The sequence below is a fragment of the Osmerus eperlanus genome, chromosome 4, assembly GCF_963692335.1.
Source record: "Osmerus eperlanus chromosome 4, fOsmEpe2.1, whole genome shotgun sequence".
Classification (NCBI taxonomy): Eukaryota; Metazoa; Chordata; class Actinopteri; order Osmeriformes; family Osmeridae; genus Osmerus; species Osmerus eperlanus.
In genome coordinates this window covers 20506262-20520235 of record NC_085021.1, presented here as the reverse complement: position 1 = coordinate 20520235, position 13974 = coordinate 20506262, and the positions used below count along the sequence as shown (strand labels likewise).

Here is a 13974-nt window from a genome sequence, read left to right as displayed (position 1 = left end):
GTATGTGTTGTGTGTGTGGACTGTGTTGTGTGTGTGGACAGCATGTGTTGTGTGTGTGGACTGTGTTGTGTGTGTGGACAGCATGTGTTGTGTGTGTGGACAGTATGTGTTGTGTGTGTGGACTGTGTGCTCATGTGTGTACGTGTGTGTGTGTGTGCTCATGTGTGTACATGTGTGTGTGTGTGCTCATTTGTGTACATGTGTGTGTGTGTGTGTGTGTGTTCATGTGTGTACATGTGTGTGTGTGTGTGCTCATGTGTGTACATGTGTGTGTGTGTGTGCTCATGTGTGCCACCCTCTCTCCTGACCACGATTTCCTGCTGTTGTGTATAGCGGCACGTGCCAGCCGTGAGCCGCACTGAGACCAGAAACATCCTCTATTTCTCTCTCTAGACTTGTTTACGTTTTCTGCATCCTCTAAATGAAGCTATGGTAGTCGCAGAACAATGCCTACGCTAGTGACTCTTTTACTCAGTCTCAACAAGTTACTGATATCCTCCACCAGCACACTTGGTTTATCTTCCGACAGGCCCCAGCCCTTCACTGTAGCAAGTGGGAGATACCGATCAGGGATGTTAAGGAGGCCTCTGGGTACTGTTGTTCTGTCTTCTCTTAAAATGGACAGAAAAAAAGAAACTTCTGATAAAAGCACAGGTAATTATACAGCATATAATTATACTAATAATTATACTATAATTATATTTGATATAAAGTTCAAGAAAATTCCATTGACTTGAGTACAGCATAATTCCCAATAAAGAGTTCCCTTTAGATACAGATGATCGTTCTTACAGCTGATTAGCTATAAACTCAGTGCCCTCTGGATTTAATCTTATGTTTACATCACTTGATTTAACATGATTCTTCCACCTGCTGTGTGCATCACACGAGTCCAAGTTTGGCCCAGCCCCTTGGAGCGTGTGGTGGAGTAGACTGCACTTCTAACGTCACCCAGAGAGGACAGATTGAGCCATGAGACCTGGAACCGTGTGCCTGCTAGTGAGATATGTGGGGTGCAACCAGTGATGAGTCAGGTGGCTGAGCGGTGAGGGAATCGGGCCAGTAATCATAAGGTTGCCAGTTCAATTCCTGGTTGTGCAAAATGACGTTGTGTCCTTGGGCAAGGCACTTCACCCTACTTGCATCGGGGGGAATGTCCCTGTACTTACTGTAAGTCGCTCTGGATAAGAGCGTCTGCTAAATGACTAAATGTAAATGTGATGCCAAGAATCCGGTATTTAAAAGTAGACAGGGTAGTGTTTCGCTTGCATGAGTGCAAAAGAGGTTTTAACAGATATTAGGAGAATGCACAGCATGAATGTGGACTGGAGTGCTGACGTAGATTCATGTATATCTGTTAACACACACAGTGGGTGTTTGTGAAGGCGTAGAGGGGGTAGACTAGTTGTGTCGTACACGACTTTGACCCAGATGATCCTTTTACTGTCGCATCTACAATCTTGCTTCTTTACTCAGTCCCCTCTTTATCTTTATCTTTCTCCCTTTCTCTCTCCTCCTCCTCTACAATCGCTCCCTTAGCCCCTTCCACCTTTTCCCTCTCTCTCCCTCGCTCTCTTTTTCCATAGATACAGTGGCGCTCTGAATCCCTTGCCCCGCCCCTCTCATTTCAAACTCTCTCGCCCTCCCCCTTCCCGTTCTATATTCTAAAGTACAGCGTGTACCCTGGCATGTTCTTCTCAGCACAGCGCAGGTCGCCCCTCCCCTGCTCACTGCATTCTATAGGCAACACTTCCTGTTTTCCCCTTTGCTTCTCCCCCTACACTCTCTCCCCCCTCTCTCTCCCCCTCTCTCCCCCCCTCTCCCCCCCCCCTCTCTCCCCCTACTCTCTCCCCCCTCTCTCTCCCCCCCTTCTCTCTCCCCCTCTCTCCCCCTTCTCTCTCCCCCCCTCTATTCCCTCTCTCTCTCCCCCCTCTGTCCCCCCCTCTCTCCCCCCCTCTCTCTCTCCTCTCTCTCTCTCACTTTCTCTCTCTCCCTCTTTCACTTCCTTCCCTCTCTGTGGCATTCTACAAGTGTACCCCACTTGTCTTAGGTTAGTATAGGTCTTATCTTAGGCTAGTATAGGTCTTGTTTTAGGTTAGTATAGGTCTATAAGGTTAGTATAGGTCATTATGTGTATTAGTGTATAATGTGTATTATTGTATATGGCATACTTTTTTTGTATATTAGGATGTTTATTACTATTATTTAATTTTTATTTTATTCTATTTTATTTGAGCTTATCATAGATGTAATCTATGTTCTTAGTACTTATATGTTATGTTATGCTAGGTTGCTTGCGTGTTCTTGTCCCAAGAATTTCAGTGCCCAGTCTGACCTTGTGTTGTTCTGTGCACCTGACAATAAACCTTGAAACTTGAAACTACATTCTGTACCTTCTTTTGCTGAGTAGTCACTTCTCCCTCCCTTCAGTAAACAAACCCGTATTCAACATTAAAAGGAGGGACAAGACATGACAAGTGTGTGAGTTGAAGGAGTTAAAGAACTCGTTGAGACTATGCTGGTATGTACTGGTATGTTCTAGCATGTCATACGGCAACACCTGAAATAAACTCTCTCTTTTCGAAGTTTAAAGAAATCTTGAAAAACACACCCCTAAATAGATTTTCCCAGCTACATTTTGGTAATTTTGGAAAATAATTAAAATCTTATTTTTCTGAAAGGAAATGTGTGATCTGATATCAGATAAATCAGATCAAATGCCATCTGACTCCCTGTAGGGAGTCAGATGGCTGTGGTGAGGGAGTGGTGAGGGAGTCGGGCTAGTAATCTGAAGGTTGCCAGTTCGATTCCTGACTGTGCAAAATGACGTTGTGTCCTTGGGCAAGGCACTTCACCCCACTTGCTTCGGGGGGAATGTCCCTGTACTTACTGTAAGTCGCTCTGGATAAGAGCGTCTGCTAAATGACTAAATGTAAATGTATTGTGTTTGTGTCACATACCATAGCCATTGTACAGTATGTTATTGCTTGTCTATAGACCGTTGTGGTGTAGGCCAGCTGTGATGCATCTGCAGACATACAAACCTGTGTGTTTACACCAACAAACATCTTCAACATTCTGTATGCTCTCACCCAACACTGCATCAGCAGATACAGTCGGTTGTCCAGATCACAATAAGATGTGCTTGAGTCATGTCAGGAAGTGAAAGGTTATTGAACTCCACTTGAAAACAAATGTGAGGCATGTGCCCTAACATGATCCTAGAAAGAGATCGTATGGTTGACACAGATTTGAGACAAAAATCCTACTTGGACCGGGTGAAACGTAATCTGCTTTTAATAAACCCCTTTATTACTTAGAAACGTCAAAAGAAAAAAAAAAGTTGTAATGACTAACCCTAGCCTATAAATTCAACATATACGTACATAAAATCATAACTAATATTTAAATATTTTGTAAAAAAAAATAGGATTCAATAATCAGACTGATTACAAACAAGCTGCAATGTTGTGTAACATTGATGAGCTCGTCTAGGTTTTTAGCTCACCCCCTCCTCCTATTGGGTCATTAGCTCATGTCAAAGCTGTTTTTCACTAAACACCCCCCCCCCCGCCCATCTCTCTTCTCCGAATATCCCCCTCCCCCCATCCATTAGCTCTCTTTCACTGACCCGACACCCCTCCCCCTCCCAGCCTGTTTCCATACTTTCAGTACATCGTGTACGATGTACCCAGCTGAACATGAGAACACTCACACATTGTTGTGGCGCGCGTGCCGTATACACCAGACACGCGGAGGGGAGCTAACATGTTAGCATGTGATAGCGTTTCGAGACGTAGCGATACGCATAATTAACGTGGTGAACCCTGTCTCACCCGGACTTGTTGTTTGTTAAATAAAGCAGGCTAATCAGACACAATGAGGAGGCCGCAGACAGGTCAAAGGTCATCTGTGGTCATCTTTTTTCAGAGTTTCTGTTTTATTCATGGCTTGTATCGTGTGCGTAATGGGGTAATTAAGACACTGGCTACTCTTTTATGACTTAATCCTCTTACTTTACTCTCAATAGGGGGGACTCTTTCACTACCTCTCTCTGCCTTAATACCTTTCTCTCAAATATAGGCTACACGTTTTCAAGCCGTTCATGGATCTACAGGATCCCATTAGTGGAGATACTTGGGTATTATGACTTTGATTCTATTGGTTTTAGATGTCCAATGGCTATAGTTGTGAATTAAGTAGCTGAATTCCTGGTCTTCAGGAAAATGTGTCACCTGTCAGTGTGAATCTAATTCAAAACCATGATAATAGCCTTGAGCAGTCTTCAATGACTAAATATGTAAACAAGGCACGGACAGCTGGCAGTTTTTTTTAAGGACAAGAAGGATGATCAACATGCCTAGATGACCAGTGGATTTAGACTTAATGTTGTCAAGCATTCTCAGTAGGCCTAATGGGTCAGGTTTGCCAGTGGGCTCAAAACACAAACTCTGCACTTTTCAAAATCGTTGTGGTTTTGAAATGGACCTCATAAAACCCCTCTTCACATAAAAGTGTAATTTTAAATGTTTATTTAAATGAAACCTCTCTAACAACAACACAGTTCTTTCTATAATGGCACTGATCCACATCACGTTGTTGTTCACTGAGGAATACAGACGTGTTTACCCAGGGTTTGAGCCGGTTTGAATTTCGGCCAGATCTAACAAGCCTTGTGGGATAATCCAGCGAGGCAGACAGCCGCGGGGATCTCAGGGATTATTGACGGCTGTGGGAAACAGCCTCCTCCATTTGGTGATTTAGCTCAGTACACCGTGTTCGTTCATGGCAACAGTAAAATACACCGGCATAACAGCTCAGTGCGCTGAGATGGTCTGACATTAGGCACAACTGAAAAATCTACCGCCATTAACTGTCCCCATGTGTCTGACACTTGTCATCTTTTGCAGTGCTTGGGATTGGAGGTATGGATGAATGTGTTTTGTTTCTGTACAAATTGTACGGTACCATTTTAGAAGAACAGCCTAATAATAAAACCAAAGACCAATAACTATTTTTGATCATTTATTTCAAGAAAAACAGAAGTTGTCAAACATATTTACAGCAAACAAAAAAACGATGCTTTGCTAAAACATCTAATGGCTCCAGTCTGCTTTATAAACCAAAAAAGCTTGTATTTTACATGACATCATGAAAGACACATTATAGTATACACTTCACAGAGGTTCTGAAAGACTTTTGAGTTGAGGATATACCAAACAGAAAACAACAAATGGCGTGTGGTTTCTCGCACAATGTTTGGAAAGTGAGAAAGAAGGTGTGATTACAGAGGGTTGCATAGCGGAGAAAATGTTGGTTGGTTTTCAAGTGGAATTATGCTAACTGTACAAGGAGTACTACCAAAGGACCCTGAGGAACACCAGGAAACTCAAATGATAGTTTCCCACCATGATAACATTGACTCACCATTTATATAATCCGTGTTCAGTAGCTTAAGTGGTGGAGGGAGGTAATGTCCTCTCACACCACTTGATCACAGTTTTGTACTGAGCTCAGGTGGTCAACATAAGGGTTATATTGGAGCACTCCTGCACTTAACACTGAGAAAGCGGTTTAAAGGTTCCCAACAGTTCGATTAACACAGGTCGATTTCTTTTTCCAGGTATGTAATTGGTCCCTTAGGTAGAAGCTGAAATGTGAGGAATACAGGTTTTAAGTCAAGGTGGTTCACTCAAGTGTAACACGAACACAGGGGTATCTGAGGAAAGTGAGAGGTGAGAGTTTTGTTTTAAGTAACTGTCTAAATAACTGTGAATCTTCTGCTAAGGTATTTAAAATATCAAGTGGTAGCTCGCAAAAACCACACAGAATCACAGATGTTTTAGGTAAGTTCGTTGAGGTTGAAGATAAAGTCAGAGGTAAAAATTCCAAAAAACTAAGTATTCACCCCAAAGTAATAGCTTTCTGAACCCAGTTAATGCTGACTGAAACTAGTCTAAATTGACATTTTCAAGTGAAACTGCCAAAAGGAAGGAGACCTTCCAGACTTCTAGGAAAATGAGGTAGGACCAGACTATCAACACACTTGTCCAAGTGTCTATCACCGTGTTGAGTATATGTAAACTGTTAAACTAAAACCAGTACAATCTTCTAAACTGGACCTACAAATAAATAAGGAGTAGTTTGCCTAAACGTAAGTATAGGTAACGCAAGTATCCTCCCTAAAAAATAAATCCTGCACAAGAGTCATCAAGTCCTCAAACACCATCAACCTCCACGCTCTTGGGAGCGTAAATCAGACTGTGGACAACATGCCCAATACAGAATCAGACTTGAGGCTCCACGTGCATTTAATCCAGCGGTTCATGTTGGTGCCTGTCGACTGGACAATCCCATGCCAGGATATCTGTAACGCCCTGCGGTGCTGACTGTCTGCTACCTGAACAGACATCTGTTGTTTTGTAGGGAGAACTTACAACAGGGATCATAACTAGAATTCACTTTACAATCCTGTAGGTAGCAACATGGGGGGGTGGTAGTGTTTGTGAAACAATAACGATATCTAGACACTGCTTTTGTGTACTTCACTGAGAGTGCGTTGGTGTTTCGATCCCATACACCCCATATCATGCTGTTTGTGCTCCTTTACAGGAAGTGACACGGGTGGGTCTTGGCTCAGTGGAGAGCCAGAAACAAGGCGCCGTGCCCCCTAGGACTGCAAGGTGCGCGGGGTGAGCTTACTCACTATTGAACACAGACCGAGAAACCAACTGGTGCCTCGACAGCATTCTACAAAAGCATATTTGTCACATTCTGGAGTTTTCAAAACGCTCCCTTAAAAGAGAAGAGAGGTGCTTTATAGGGGCAATTATAATGGTCTGACATTGAACTGTTTCGAGTTTGCATTCTGTTACATCCTTGTTTGGGAGTAGCTCGGGGTACCGTTTCCCAGTCCCAAATTCCTCCAATGAAGCACCCCTTTAACAGATATTAAAGAACCATTAAATCACAAAGATCTGAAGATTTCGATCACAACTGTCATTTGATCCCATACCATTAACCATAACATTATTTACAGTTTAACAGCAAATTCCTGTGAAACAACACATTGGTATCCATAATCAAATCAGTAAATAAGAAAGTTAACAAGGAATTTAAAAGATTCCCATTTTCCCTATAAATCCAAAAGACTGCAAAGTCATTCCTCGAATATATTTTACAATTTGTCTTGATTTTGATGAGTCACACACAAACCCACATCAAAACTACAAGAGGCTCAGAGTCGCCATCATTTACATTTTGTATAATGTAAGACTTTTCATAACCGGTAGTCAACCAAATTAACAATCTATTTCAGATAGAAGGTTAACTTTTGATACACACTGGGATAAATAACCCAGTTATCTGATTCATAAAAATAAAAAAAATATTGGTATAAGCAGTTGCTAATGCCCATGATCTCATCTGGGAACCGGGCACGTTTTGGCTTCAAATGCACAAAATATGAACTGATATAGGCCTGTTAAGAGAGGGCAAATAATAGACTGCATGACAAAAGCGAATAAAAAATGTCATTATTTTGGAATCAAATTGTTTACGCCTTCATTTGATGAGGGTAAAATAAGGCACAAGGGTGTAACGGAAGGGACAGCGAAGGTTCAGCTTTTGACAATGAAATCAACATTTGAGCTGGAGGAACATGGGACACTGTGTACCCACCATATTCACATTGCACTTTCACAGTCCCTTTATCTTCATTGGTGGTCAAAGTTGATCCTTTTTTTAGTCTGGTCTAGTGGGTACACAGTGCAACATGCTAGCCTCTCCTGAAGGCTAAGCCCTCACCCATCAAGCAGAGCAACACATGCCAACATAACAGGGTAGGTGGACAACATTTCTGTATTAAGTGCTGACCAATAGTTGGGGGGTAAAAAATAAAAATCTGTGCCAAGACTAGGTTCATTTCAAACTAGACTTTTCCCCTAAAACATTCCAAACATTGATTATTTTGCAGACTCCAAACTTAGCCCAGGAACACTTTGTGGCACAGTCACACCTTGCTAACAGGTCAATGTCATTCGCTTGATCATGATTATAGTAACAACATCCAAATTAGGATGGAAGGAAACATGGGAGACTGGTATTCCTTATGAAGCGATTGCATAGCTTTCACGTGTGTGGTCATCCTGGGTTTTCAGAAGGGCTGGCCAGCCCTTCACATATTCTCCTGCAGGGTTTTCTTCACATTCTGTAATGATGGGGGAGGTTCACAGTTCAGAGATTCTTTCTGTCCCTTTTTCCATTTCTGCACAGACGTGGAACTCCACATTGACTTGGTAAACAAACCTGCAGACAGGAGAAGGAAAAATATCGGTTGGACGTTAGCACACACGGGATAAGGATTAACCGGACAATCAGAAAAATCTAATTCTGGCCAAGTGATTTGGAGCAGTAGGGAAATTCTGGCGTGACCCGTTGAACTGTAGAAATGACTCGCCTGAATGTAAATATAGAACTGCTGCATTATGTAAGGCCATTAAAGTATACGTGCCTAGCAGCAGGCACTGTGTCATGCAACCTCATTGTGTGCCCTATGGATAAAACCCATGAACCAAAAGCGATCTTGGTTTAATATCTTACACTGGATTTCAGTTATATCCTTCTCAACATGGGATTTGAGTATGTTTCCCACACCCTCCGGTCAACGAGTTTGCGATATAAACAAAAGCTACAAGGATGCTGATTGGTTGACACGATGTTTGAGGACACCAATCATGACACAGAACTTACCCAGGAGAAATTATATAAAACTGGGCTTTGTTATATAAATCGCTTTGAAACCAAAACAAATAAACAATCCCAAACATGACATATGATGACATAACGTAGATCCTACACTTTTAATTCCAATGACACTCTCCATCAAAAAGAAGTCGGTTGTAAATAGGGTCAACATACTACAGAAAGCCAAGCGTTGCCTTGTGTTCCCTAGGTTACCTAACCCTTCAAAACACGCTCAGCGCACAAGTGGGTCACAGTTGATTCTGAATCAAGCACAACTTAGGAGAACATCTCACGACACGCAAAACCAGTCTGAAAACGTCCTCAATGGCATCCATTACACACCCATTATATAAAAATGAAACAGTCAACCAGCCTCTTCTCTTGAGTCAGAGAAAGCACCCAGCTTGTCACGTTGCCTAAGTGAAGCACCTGGAGATGGTGGGCACCTTTCCTTGTGCTTATGTCAGCACTCTGACACTGAGTGTGCCTGGAGACGAACTTGCAGCAGACAGGCTGAGAGGCAGCCAGGACCGACCAACCGGGACCGACCAGCCGGGACTGACTCAGGACAATAGCTCACATCTCAGATTGATGGCTGTCAGATGGTTCTCCCTTCACTGTTTACTATGCAAAGCCACCATGCGCAACCAGGGAAATATAATACAGACCTGACAGTAAATACGTAAAATAAGACCAGTTAAGTTAAGACTAGTTAAGTTAAGACCGGTTAAGTTAAGACCGGTTAAGTTAAGACTAGTTAAATCAAGACTAGTTAAGTTAACACTGGGCTGCTTGAGAAGACAGAGAAGTCTTGAGGACCATTTTAGGAGGGAGTAACACATGTTCCTGGCACGTCTCCCGTACTCCAGCACACACAATAACACGAGTGGCTGTCCTGTATAACTGCCAAACCCAGAAATAAGCTCTGTAAACACACCGTTTAAACCACACTTCTACGGCTTGGAGCATCAGTGCACAGTACCCCAAAACCGATACAAACGCATGCCCTAATGATTCATGACCACAACCGCAGCGTTGCAGGTCTAACGGGGGCTCGGGGAAACTGAGCTTCATTGTGTGACTTCAACCACCCCCAGACGTTACATAACTGACCCAGAAGGGCTACCTTGTTCAAATCCAGTCCAGACTGGTATCTCTGGGGAAGGAGAGGGGGCCGGAGGGGATCGGCTTCCCTGCTGTCACACTAACAACAATTTACCTTCACAGCTGGAGGAAAGAACATTGGCTGTTTTTACAAGCTAATTTTTATTTATTTATTATTTTTATTTTGTGGTTGCACGAACCAAACTAAACTAAATGAGGTTGAAAAGTCTCAATCTAAGAAAAAGGTCCACCAGGTCACCAGGTCCACCCCTGCCTATCAAACCGTGTTATTATCCGTAAACTACCTGCCCAAATCAAAGGAATCCCTTTCAAACTAAAAATGGAGCGTGTCACTCTCTGTCCTCTTCAACTCTCAGGAGTGCTGAGGACCATCATTCCCTCACACTCAACCAAGCAGAATAATTTCCCTCCGCAAGTCTGAAAGGCTTTGTCCACCCACCACTGCCACACATCTTCTGTAATTACACAACAAGGAGTCATGGCAACACATGCCAGGCTTACCCCAGAGAGAGAGAGAGCGACTGTCAGCACAGCAATTAAAAGCAGAAGGGGAGTCTGGTCTTCAACCAAACCGGTTATTTCTAGCCAGGCTGACCACTAGACCAATAGAGAGCTCAGGGAAGGTGAAGTGTAACTCAGAAAGAGCAAACAGCCTGCCACACCAAACTGAAAGTTGGCTCGGCAACTTTGGGTGAAATAAATGCTCTAAGCCTCAGGTAAACAAACACACACACACACATCTTGAAGTGATCCCTCCACAGGGGAGTTAACAGTTGAGGACTGTGGCTACAGTTTTCTGATTGCTACAGACTTCAGGACCCTCTGTCACATTGTAAACAAATAAGAACCTGGGATAATGTGGACTCTCAAAGTCGGTGTATAGTATAGTGCCACTTAGGACATTAGGTCCTCTGTCCTACTCACAGAAGCTGCAGATTCCCCTTCTCATCTATAATTTAGACTCTAAAAGGCCCAGAAAATGGCTGCACAAAAGGCTTGCAGTCATGTAAACATTCAAAGCTACCAGGACTGACCGTAACCATACTTTTGTAACTAGCAGTTATATAAAAAATATAAATAAATAAAAGGAACGAAGTTGGCAAACAGTACTGGTGGACTGACAGCTAGCAGTTGAGATGCTGAGTTGTGTTCGACGAGAGGCGGAGGGCCTGGGGGGGGGGGGGGGGGTGTAGACGGTGACACAGAGCGGCTGGGGCAGGGTCATCCTGGTGGCAAAGCACGGTGGGGTCAACAGGAGATCCATTAGATCTCGTTTCGTGAGCAGTCATCCTTGTGTTTTTCAATGGGGGCAGAGAAATGGAAACGCCACTGAGGTTCCCAGAGTTACAGACCACCGCATTGGTTACTAAGGTTCCCAGAGTTACAGACCGCCGCATTGGTTACTAAGGTTCCCAGAGTTACAGAGCACCGCATTGGTTACTGAGGTTCCCAGAGTTACAGACCACCGCATTGGTTACTGAGGGTCCCAGAGTTAAAGACCACCGCATTGGTTACTGAGGTTCCCAGAGTTACAGAGCACCGCATTGGTTACTGAGGTTCCCAGAGTTACAGACCACCGCATTGGTTACGGAGGGTCCCAGAGTTACAGACGACCGCATTGGTTACGGAGGGTCCCAGAGTTACAGACCACCGCATTGGTTACTGAGGTTCCCAGAGTTACAGACCACCGCATTGGTTACTAAGGTTCCCAGAGTTACAGACCACCGCATTGGTCGACCCCTCTCTGAACTAGGAGCGAGAACAATGCAGCTAGGTGTTTCTTAATAGTTAACTTTGCAATGAGGCAAAAAAAAAAAAAGAAAAAAAAAAGAAAAAAAGAAGAAAATAAATAACTGGGTCTTTGTTATACTGATTATTGCTAACGCTGGCCTTGTTTTTAGGCCAAATTCAGTTCTGTTTTTATGACTCTATTCAGGATATTCGAGCTGAGAACATTCATGATATTATCTTTAATTGGACCATGCTGACAGTTGCTAAAACCACTAAATGGTTTTTAAAGTGCTCAGTTGATAGAAGGACCGCACAAAAAAAGCACATTCCATCTCCCAGCTGAGGGGTCCTTTTTCACAAGCACTGTATAGTTCTTCCCTTTGCACCCCCCCCCCCCCCCCGTAACATAACCCAACGTCACCCCCTACACCTTCTCCCGCTCACTAAAAACCCTACCGTCGTGTTCCCCTACCAACATTTGAGTCCCTAGGTATCGTTTTATTTTAGTTTAACCATTTCTTTTATACATTTTCATATACTTTCTCTAACTTTACCCCTCTACCACCCTCCCCCTCCCCTCTTTTCAGACACGCACGCACACACACACACACACACACACACACACACACACACACACACACACACAGTAACAGCTTCCCTGGTAATCAGCCTCTATACATACAGTTCAGCCACGCCCACAAGCCTCAGAGTACATACCGTCCTGTACATTCAAACCGCTGTCCAAACAACCGCACTTCGACACACACCAATGGGTAAAGACAGAAGTGGAAAAGGCAAGTTTGTTCCCTTTGCCTCATGGCTTTGTTCTGAAGTGTACACAGTGTCCAAACCCCGTGGCCTGTTTGAGATATTATCTAGGTTGAAGTTCCAGTAGTACCACCCTTTGTAAATAAGATGTACATCATACATGTACCTAAACCCATACAGAGAGAGACCTCACGGACAATGTTTTCTTCTTACGACTTAAATTTGGCATGTGGCATGGTCTATCACTTCCAAAAACAACCCAAGACTGTCTTGGCGGTCAATAGAAACAAAAAATAAATAAATAAAATACTTTCATATTAAATAGCAACATTAGACGAGGTAAACCTACAGAGTGCTACAGTGAACTGGCCTGCTGTACAGAAGCAGAGCGGCGGGCGGGCGGGCAAGGAGAGGACAAAATGTTCCAAACGTGATCTGTGGTAAACCCTCAGAGAGGGAGAAGTGAGCCCATTGTCTGCCACGATGAGAGGGGGGAGGGGGAGGAGGAGGAGGGGGGGGAGACGGTTTAACCCCGGAGGAGCAGCTGATGTCTGAGTGCTGCTGTTCTGAGAGGAAGGGGAGAAGGGGCGACTGTACCCCTAAACCCAGCACGCTGCGTGTGTTTGTGTTTGCGTAGGTAAACCAAACAAATAGAGATGATGACCATGGTTATGGTCTCCGTGACGATGATCTCAGTTTCAGTTTGGAGGTCTAATCCCCTGCTTCTAATTAGAGTGCTGAAAGGATTTGCACTTAACACAGGTCAAAATCCCTTATCATGCTACGTGCACACACACACACACACCCCTGCCTCCGCTCCGCAGCACTAATCCCCCTCTTTCTCTGACAGATGATGGATTCTCCCATTTGGATGAGGAGACAGGGAGGGGAGGGGGGGGGGAGAGCATGGTTGTGTAAGACCTGTCCCAGAAAGCTTTAGGAGGGGAATGAGGCCACTCTGCTCCTGATGACGAAGGCACGCAACACCCGCCTCTGCTGCCAAGTCACTCACAGCTCACTGAGCAGCTGGGGACAGCCAGGCAGGGGACCGGGTCAGAGAGGGATTGGAAGCACGCGAAACAAGGGTTCGGTTAGGAGAGCTGGAGTTTCGATCCGAAGCTGGCCTCAGTTACTGGTTCAGAGGAGGCCTGGTGGGCTTCCAAGGCTGGCTTCCTCCAACCACAGATCAGGCCGGATTGTAGATTACTAGAACAGATGTGTATCGTGTTGTGAAGAGACAATTATAGCAACGCAAGGGCTGGGTGTTCCATCCAGCAAATCAACACCATCACATCTCTTCTGGGACTCCCCCCCCCACCCCCCACCAACTCCTCCACAGCCAATCAATTCCATCTCGGGGGGAGGGGGGGGCTTTAACAAGGCACTGCCTCTGAGACTTGTCAGTCTGAAGTCTCTCTGGTGACTCAGCCATTTCCAGCTAATGGCATGGGACTGTGCAGCATAACGATCAGTCAGATAACATCACTTACAGCTCACTGAGAACCCCCCCCAAGGCAATTACAGCCTCGCTATAGGGACTGGGTGCAGGGAGTCAGGTGGCTGAGCGGTAAGGGAATCGGGCTAGTAATCAGAAGGTTGCTGGTT

The 13974-nt window shown here is 44.3% G+C and overlaps 1 protein-coding gene across 1 annotated transcript in view; it reads right to left on the bottom strand.

The window, feature by feature from the left end:
* Positions 1-5012: 5012 nt before the first annotated feature.
* The window catches only part of stk35 (serine/threonine kinase 35), a 14597-nt gene continuing 5635 nt past the window's right edge, over positions 5013-13974 (bottom strand). The window contains exon 3 of the mRNA XM_062460156.1: positions 5013-8307. The gene's annotated coding sequence lies outside the window, so the exon portion shown is untranslated. The remainder of the gene's footprint in view (positions 8308-13974) is intronic.